This window comes from Suncus etruscus, chromosome 7 (genome assembly GCF_024139225.1).
Source record: "Suncus etruscus isolate mSunEtr1 chromosome 7, mSunEtr1.pri.cur, whole genome shotgun sequence".
Lineage (NCBI taxonomy): Eukaryota > Metazoa > Chordata > Mammalia > Eulipotyphla > Soricidae > Suncus > Suncus etruscus.
The window spans coordinates 105725490-105734298 of NC_064854.1; the positions used below are offsets into that span (position 1 = coordinate 105725490).

The 8809-nt window shown below is 34.1% G+C and overlaps 1 pseudogene; it reads left to right on the forward strand.

Annotated features, from left to right (window-relative positions):
• The first annotated feature begins 1083 nt into the window (after positions 1-1083).
• LOC126014975 (uncharacterized) lies at positions 1084-1200 on the forward strand (annotated as a pseudogene).
• The last annotated feature ends 7609 nt before the right edge of the window (positions 1201-8809 follow it).

An 8809-nucleotide genomic window follows, 5' to 3' on the forward strand; every position in this document is an offset into this window, starting at 1 on the left:
ATATGGAGCAATTTCTGAGCACAAAGTCAGGAGTAACACCTGAGTGTCACCAGGTATGGTCCAACGCCCAACCTCCCAAATCATAATGTGTCACCAGTAATAGAACAGACAAAATAAAATATAGTGACAACACCAAAATGATGATTAGCAAGGATAAGAAAAACTGAGTTATTAAAAAATTGCTAGTGGAAATATAAAATCATACTTTAAAAAAATAAAAATAAGAACAAGATGTAATTGCAAATGTCACAGCCATTCTCTCCTGGACATTCTTCATTAAGAAATGAAGCCTCCATTCACACCAATACTCTAGTTAAAGACTATAGCAAATCCATACTAGTTTCAAAAGGAAACATTTGAAGTTTTTCAAAAATTAAATACCTAAATAAACTATAGGAAACATATACCATGACATGTAACTGAGGAGTAGGAAAAATATGAACCATTACTACAACTGATAAGATCAATGAATCTCGGAAAACTATGCTTGGTTAAAAAAAATTAAAAGATCCCAAAGATAAGGTTTCTACATTACCTAAAAACAAACAATACTTAAAAATAAAATATAATAAAATAAAATAAAATAAAAAAGAAGCATGACCTATTGTCAACTGACAGTCGCAAAAATGCTATCAACATTCAGTCATATGGAACAAAAAGTTAATGTTCCTAGACTTAAAAAATAGCCTGAACATCAAGCAAAATAACAGCTTAAACCTAAATTAATAGTAACACTGAGAAAAAAGTTTAAATAAGATAGAAAGCACACAGCTTGTAAAAAATGATTCCCAAGTGGACACTTAGCATGATTGACAACTGTGATAGCTGGGAGTGTAGCTACCTCTAAAAGAGATGCCAGACAACCAGCAATGAACGATAGTTTCACTTTCATTTTTTTTAACATCTACTATCTTTTATTTTTTTGCTTTTTGAGTTTGAGTCACACCCTGTGGTGCTCAAGATTATTCCTGGATCTGTGCTCAGGAAAAATGCTCCTGATTATGCTCAATAACCATAAGGGATGCCAGAGATCAAACCTAGGTCGACTGCATTCAAGGCAAATGCCCTACCCACCATGCTATGGCTCTTGCCCCAGTATAGTAGCCAATGAGGTTTATCCGAGGCCTGATAATTGCTAATTGAAAACTTTTCCCAATACCCTGCCATGAGAATTAGAATGTTTCATTTTTAACTAATTATCATAAAAACAGAAATCCACTTTGGAATTCATTTGGTTAGTAATGAGCCTATCTGATGTCTTTTAATAGATCCAAGTGATGTAATGCTAACTTTCATAACATAAAGAAACATATCTGGTTATGTTTAAGAAAAATTCTTGAAAACATTGTTGAAATGAAGAGGTAAGTTGTCGCAGGCCAAGGGAAGTGGTGTGGTAGATAAAGGCAATGGTGATTTACTTTGGACTGATAGAAATGTTCCGTATCTTACACTTAAAGTCAGAACTCTGGCTATAATATGTTGTTAGGAGATATAATATGTTGTAGGAGATAGACAACTGAATTGAGAAGAGACAATTATGTTTTTGAGAGGTAAAGGGAAATATTATTTTAAGGATGAAAAAAGAATGGGGGTATAAAAATGGTAATATGTTCCCTCAGCACTCATGAATAGGTAAAATGTATTTGATGTATTTACTTACATCATATACATATTTTACAAATTTAACATAGATTTGACAATACATTTTATATTTAAAGAAAAAACTTGTTTTAAACTACTGTTATGTATTATTTCCATTTTTCTCATAAAGTAACAACAAGAAAGGAACCCCATACTCTTCAGTTATACCTTGTTAACAACCTTAGTAAAATATAATTATTTTGTTTGGCAATTAATATTAGAATTTGTGCTTGCTACTAAAGATAAACAGGTATAAACTTTTTATCTTTGAAGATATGTCAAGATGCAGATCTCAAACAACTTTAGTCTTTTTCTTCAGTTGTTTCTATCTGTATCATGTTGCAGATCAGGGGAGAGGTAATGGGAGAGACAGAACAAAGCATGTTTTTGAACTTTTAGGAGATAGAGCAACTGAGAAGTCAAAAGTTGAACATTATCAAAAAAATATCCATTCTAACATTATTTTTTTACTGATGGCCTGAGGACAAAGTAGGAGATTGTAGATGATAGGAATTCTCGAGATGATAAATAAAAGAAACTAGATGCACTGGAGAGATAAAACAATAAGTAGGGTGTTTGCCTTACATGCAGCTAAACATGGTTTTATCCTCTACATTCCATATGGTTCCCCAGGCCCACCAGCTGGGATTCCTTAATACAGAGCTAGGAGTAACCCCTAGCACTGCTGGATGTAGCCAAAATCAGAAACAAAAAAAGAAAAGAAACTAGAATTTCTGAAGCAGAGTACTTAAGATTAAATCTGTGTAAAGGCCAAAAAAAAATAAACAAACATTTTCTATTTGTTCAGAAAATATGAATCAAAGCTACACCAGCGTTCTGAACAAAAGGTAGCTTAACTCTTCAAAAGGTAAAATATTTTGTGAGAATACAAAAAGTGTTTGCCCTTGGTGTAATTTTCAATGCTTCTATCCACTGGTAGAAATAGCAACACATTTCCTGCAGCTCCAATTTGCAATTTTTCTCAGAAAATATCTTGGATTTTGTATATGCATATTCATAAAATGAAAATAACTCAATTTTCTGGCACTTTGGGACTGAAAGCATAGGGCTTTGGGGGAGAAACTTTTTGAAGGTTCAAGAAAAATAATTCAAGGTCCCTCTCTACCAATTAAAAAAAAGAAAAAAAATCAAAAGAATAAAGGAAAAATACAGAAAAACATACAGATGTTATTTAAGATATACTTGGGAAAGCAATGCCTTTCTACTCAAGGAATCATGGTATGAACTTTAAACCAGTTGTCTGACCCAGATGGTAGAGGCTGTCAGGACTGCCAATGTAGAGCCAGAGGGGTACCTGGATGCCAGCTGACTGGGACTCGGGCCAGGAAAGCAGAGGAGAAGCTGGGAATGCAAAAACCATTCTGATCTTCCCTAACAGAGGTGCCCTTCAGAACAAGGTTCCCATGTAAATACATAGTTGGCAATATATATAGAAAATCAGGGTCAATCATCTGCTTCATCTGTTTGTCCCTTTAGTTGTACATTATGCTCTACTTTGTCTTTCTGTTTTGCTTTTTAATATATAGATTTGGGGAAGGGGATTCTTTGTATCTGCCCCTCAGTTCTTTTCCTTGCAATGCATATGACAGCCGTAGGTGGTTTTTTTCCAATGCCACAGTTGCTATTGGTGGTAGTAACTGCTGCTCACTGTCTTTTGAGAGTTCCTCTTCAAAATAGTCAACTTGCTGATCCTATTTAAATGTTTGTCATGTTACACGTCAGACTCTAAATTAGGCCGTACATTTATTCGAACTAGTAAATAAGTCAGTTCCAGAAAGGCAACTTGAAAAGTAGGAAAGACCAACCATAGTAGTGATGATGGGAGAGAAACGTTCAGGACAGCATGCTGTTCGTGGTCCTTGGCTGTCCTCTAGGAACTCAGCACTACTCCTGAAGCCATATGGCTTAGGGTATGTTGCAGCAGAAATTAAGTAAATGACTTTGGGTGTCATTGGAAGCTTGACTATGGGAGGCAGGAAGAAGTTATTGAATGTAGGCCTGAGGGTCATGCACACCTGGAACTAGTAGTCCAGAGATAGAAAGTATCATAAATCTTCTAGTCTCTTTTTTCTTCACTTGTTCTAAAAAATACACAAACTTTGCAAATTTTGTGTCATAGCTACTTATGAAGATAACAAATATAATGCATCTAGGAATGGGTGCAGATGTTCCAATTTCTAGGTTAAAGTTAGTTTCTCCTTTCCTTCTTTGCTTACAAAACATTAGTACTAGTAGACTATTAGAGCAATTAGACTGAATAAGAAGATGCTACTAATGGAGAGAGATGATGATATTGAACTATTTATGCTTTCAACATTAAAGGCTGTGGTGGTCAGTTGAAGTTATGCTTCTTGGGCATCAGACAGAATTAAAATTGAGATCATTGGCAAAGTCAGTTGACTTTGTACAAGATATGTCTCTTCTAAGTTCTATTTTCTTATCAGAAAAAATCAAGCATTTGGGCCAGATTAGCTCTTCCCAGGTATAGGTCACAATCTATAAATAGAAGAGACACTATTGTACAAGTAAAGTGAGCAAGTATGTACTGCTTCAATTTCTGAAAGGAAGATATAAAGTATAGAAGTGACAGTATATATTAAATTACCTTTAACAGCAAAAATATGTAGACATGCTTGAAGCTAGTCCTATTTCATATTTTTAACCTTCTATGATGGTATTTTAAATTTTAACATTATTTAACAACCTTTAAAAGTCAGGAGACATCAAATGAAAGTTAAGATGACAACTTTCCTTGATGGTCTGTTTATATTCTGTGTTCTTCAATAGTTTCTTGCAGAATAAGTGTGGTCAGGGTTGAGACATTGAAACTGAAAGACAGTCTGCAACTTTCAGTTGGCCGTAGGTTTCATCTGAACACTCACTCAGATATGTTATATGTCAGGTTTTGGAAGACATCTGGGTGTTTTCCATCGAGCAGAAAAAAAGTAATGTAAGTTTGATATCTTCAAGGTAATTTTTATTTTCATTCCAGTGGAAAATAAAAACAATAGTGCATTGAGACAATTAATGATAGACTCCAATATAATTTCAATGATACTATTTTGCTAGCAATAGCATGATGTTATTACTTCCTACAGTGAGATTCACATTTAGCATAGAACCTGCAACTCTATTTTGAAAGGCAATAAATAAAAGAGAAAGGTAAAAAACATATTTTTATTGTATAAACATTATTTCTAGTTATACAAATGTTGATGAGACTCATCAACCAATAGTTATATATGATGAAATAATTTATATGATTAGGATCATGGGCATGGATACATACAAAAAAGAGAAAAAATAACAAGGCATATAGTAGGCACACATACTATTTACCTTCAGTTTTCTTATATGAAACCCAAACTTAATCTATTGTTCTTACAAGTTCACCCTTCACCCTGCTCAAAATTACTACTGACAGAAAAACTGAGTATTAGCTACCATGTTAATACAGCCAGCAATATATAGACCTAACAAAAATAAGTTTACTTCAGCAAATATAAATTAAAGAAACACTAAGAGAAGGGTGGATTAAATCTCTGGATTAAAGGAGATGAGATACATCAACAACTTATAAAGTACTGAGTTATGTGGAACCCAATTCATTATTAAATATAATGTATGATACAAGGACATTTCAATTTTAATCAAAGTATTTCTTTAACTGTGAAAATATAGTCATTGATTTGATGCAAGAATTATAGTGGCACATGCCATTAACAAACATTAACTTTAGAGCAGTTTTATATTTGCAGCAAAATTGAAAAAACAGTCTATAGACTGAAGAGATAGAGTAGGGAAAGTGCTTGTCTTGCACTTGTCCAACATGAATTCAATTGCTAATACTACATATAGTCCCCTTGAGTCCTGCATGAGTGAGTTGTTAGCACAGACCAGGAAATAAACCCTACGCACTGCCCAACTTCTCCCTTCCCACTGAAAAATAAATATGTTCAGAGTCCCCATATAATTTCATTTTCCAGATACACACCACTTACTTGACTATTCCACACAATTTGTAATTTGTTACAATTAATGAACACATACAGACATTTCACTCTTCTAAAGTTTATTTGTAGAGTTCATTTATTGCTATTGTAGGTCCTCTACATTTCTGATAAATATATAATGTCTATTATATAATATTTATATTAATTTATAAAACTATTATAATATTGTTTTTGCTCTAAAATTCCTAGGCACACAGTTTTGCTGCTTCTACTTCTCAAGACTTTGGCAACCACTAATCCTTTATTGTTTCTCTACTGTGTGACTTTTCTAGAACATGATGGAGTCAATCATACAGTTCGTAGTCTCTTCAAATTGGTTTCTTACATTTAGTCATAGGTATCTAACATTTCTACCTTTGTCCTGTAGCTTGGTACCTCACTTCTCTTTAGCACTACATGCTATCCATTGTCTCAAAGTTCCAGTTTATGCATATACTAATTGAAGTTTACTATTAAGTTTTGTGTATTGTTAAATTAAGCTACTATAAATATTCATGTGAGGGTTTTGATTTGGAGAGATGTGCCAGAAATTGAATCAACAACTTCACACATGCAAAGCAAGCACACTACCACTGAATTACAGTACCACTGAGTCACACTCCCAACCCTAATGTGTGAGTTTTTGTACAGATATAACTTGTGGCTTATTTGGACAAATATCAAGGACCACGCTTGCTGAATTATATGAGAGTATGTTTAATTTTGTAAGAAATTATCAAACTGTCCACAAATTGTCCAAATTTTGTATTCCTAACAGTAATGAATCTGAGCAACTAATGCTCAGTGTGCTCATGAGCTACTGGCATATGTGTTTTGTATGTATATATGTATATGCATGTAATATGCATTACAGTATCTAATTGTTGAACTCTGCCTTTCTTAATCATATACAATGTGAAATCTATTTTTATACATTTATTTGCAATTTGCATACATTCTTTGGTGAGTATTCTATTTAGGACTTTGTTTCTGTTTATGTCTCTCTCTGTTTCTCTGTCTCTTTGTCTGTCTGTCTGTCTCTCTCTCCACCCTTGTTCCCAGCATGCATCTCCCTCCTTTACTCCCCGTAATGCTAGTGCAACTTTTCCCACTGTATAGCTTGTTGAAGATTGGGTATCGATTCTGTTGTTGTTGACTTTGGATTTGGTATTCAAGTTTGATCATTTTTTATTTCTACCAAATGGACTTATGACTGTCTGGTCTTAGTACCATCCATTTTTCCCCCTCAAATTCTGAGACTGATCAAGGTGGTTCCAGTAATGTGTTTCTATTGGAGATATAAGAAAAAATATGGGAGAAGAAAAGAAAAAAAACATAAACAAAAAAGAGAAAAACTAGGAGGAGTTCGTCTAGGTTGTTATAAATATCCATTTAGAAGAAGAAAGGTAAGAAAAGAAGAAAAAGGTAACAAAACAAAACTAAAAAAAATCAATAAGGGAGTAACAACAAAAGTACAAAAAGAATAAAAAAGAGAATAAACCACAAACCAAAACCATCTGCTATGAAAAACAAACAACAAAAGAACAACCAGACAGGGCCCGGAGAGATAGCACAGCGGTGTTTGCCTTGCAAGCAGCTGATCCAGGACCAAAGGTGGTTGGTTCGAATCCCAGTGTCCCATATGGTCCCCTGTGCCTGCCAGGAGCTATTTCTGAGCAGACAGCCAGGAGTAACCCCTGAGCACCGCCGGGTGTGACCCAAAAACCAAAAAAAAAAAAAAAAAAAAAAGAACAACCAGACCAGCAACTTCTTAAAAAAAAAATGGTGATGGAAATCCCCCCTGATTTTATGTAAATATGTACCTAAAATATTATTGTCAACAATATGTAAGCCACTATGATCAAAATAAAAATTATATTAATAAAAAGGGTGTGCTTCTTCTTCCTCTTTTATCTTTTATTTATTTAATTATTTATTTATTTATTTTGTATAGGCATGGTAAATATTGGGGAAATTGAAACGGGAATTCCCGTGGCCTATGAGAAACATTTTTTTTTTTGGTGGTGGTTTTTGGGTCACACCTGGCAGTGCTCAGGGGTAATTCCTGGCTCCAGGCTCAGAAATTGCTCCAGGCAGGCACGGGGGACCATATGGGACGCTGGGATTCGAACCGATGACCTCCTGCATGAAAGGCAAACACCTTACCTCCATCCTATCTCTCCAGCCCCGTATGAGAAACATTTTTAAAGGAATTGCATTAAATTTTTATAGTACTTTTGATAGAATGATTATTTTGATGGTAGAATTTCTCCCCATCTATATACATGAAGTGTCTTTGCTTTTCTGTCGAATACTTTGTCTTTTAATAACATATTGTAATCATTTTTATACATAGGACATTTTTATACCTCTTTTGTTAAATTTATTCCAAAGTAATTTTAGGATGATATTGAAATTAATTTCTTATTCATATTCATAATTTTTGCATAATGATTTTTGTATATTTATTTTATGACCAGTCACTTCACTATATTTATTAGACTCAATGGACTAACATATTTTCAATGAATATTCTATAATTTTTGTATGAATTATTCTATCATCTGAAAATAAAAATTTCACTACCTTTTCCATTTGAAATTATTTTATTTTGGAGCATGCTCAATGGCGCTGAGGGCTTATTTATGACTCTTCTCTCAAGGATAAGTGCTGGTAGGGCTCTGGGGTCCATAATTAGTTTCAAGGGAAATACCCTACACCAGGTAATCCTCTTCAGCTTCTTTTCTTGAATTGTGATACCTGCAAAAATTAATACCCCATCTGATCTGAACCTTAAACAAGCCAAAATTAGAACAACCTGAAGTTTGGGTGATGTATGTATGTATGTTAGGATATTCTGCCATGAACTGTTTTAATTTGGGTATGTTCATAAACAGCAATTTTACCACAGAAGGAGCACTTCCCGAATGGGTTCTAAGTAAGAGACAAAAAAACCCCAGGTGTCATTAAGCAATTAAGAGAACCTTGTAAAGTAGATGTGTCAAACTTGCCAGAGAGTCTAGGATACCCTAACTTGTGACCTTACTATATGCCAATGAGATAGGAAGATGACTTTCCTGCCTTTGTGTATAAATATATAGGGTATATGTGAAAGTCTATTGGGAGCTCAGGTTTCTTTGGCCTGGGATCCTCAG